The sequence below is a fragment of the Egretta garzetta genome, unplaced genomic scaffold (genome assembly GCF_000687185.1).
Source record: "Egretta garzetta isolate BGI_Z169 unplaced genomic scaffold, ASM68718v1 scaffold45, whole genome shotgun sequence".
NCBI classification, from domain to species: Eukaryota; Metazoa; Chordata; class Aves; order Pelecaniformes; family Ardeidae; genus Egretta; species Egretta garzetta.
In genome coordinates, this window is record NW_009260028.1 from 6,186,101 (window position 1) to 6,186,787 (window position 687).

The following is a 687-nucleotide window of genomic DNA, read 5'->3' on the forward strand; positions in this document are numbered from 1 at the left end:
TAAAGATATTAAACAAGACTGGCCCTAGAACTGAACCCTGGGGGACACCGCTTGTGACCGGCTGCCAACTGGATTTACCCCCCTTCACCCCGACTCTCTGGGCTCGGCCATCCAGCCAGTTTTTAACCCAGTGAAGAGTAAACCCATCTAGGCCAAGAACTGCCAGCTTCTCCAGGAGAATGCTATGGGAGACTGTGTCGAAGGCTTTGCTGAAGTTCAGGTACACAATATCCACAGCCTTGCCCTCATCTACCAGGCAGGTCGCCTGGTCGTAGAAGGAAATCAGGTTGGTTAGGCAAGACCTGCCTATCATGAACCCATGCTGACTGACTGGGCCTGATCCCCTGATTATCCTCCATGTGCCTGGTGAGCACACTCAAGATGAACCTCTCCATAATCTTCCCCGGTACTGAGGTCAGGCTGACAGGTCTGTAGTTCCCCGGATCCTCCTTCCGGCCCTTCTTGAAGACAGGCGTCACATTTGCCAACCTCCAGTCATCTGGGACCTCTCCTGTTATCCAGGACTGCGATAGAAAGTGGCTTGGCCAGCTCCTCTGCCAGCTCCTTCAGCACTCTTGGGTGGATCCCATCCGGCCCCATAGACTTGTGGACATCCAGGTGGCATAGCAGGTCAAAGACTGCTTCCTCCTGGATTATGGGGGGTTTATTCCACTCATTGTCCCCATC

The 687-nt window shown here is 53.9% G+C and overlaps 1 protein-coding gene across 2 annotated transcripts in view; it reads right to left on the reverse strand.

Moving 5' to 3' along the window:
• The window catches only part of LTN1 (listerin E3 ubiquitin protein ligase 1), a 31,459-nt gene that overhangs the window by 4,555 nt on the left and 26,217 nt on the right, over window positions 1-687 (reverse strand). The gene's annotated exons all lie outside the window — the stretch shown is intronic.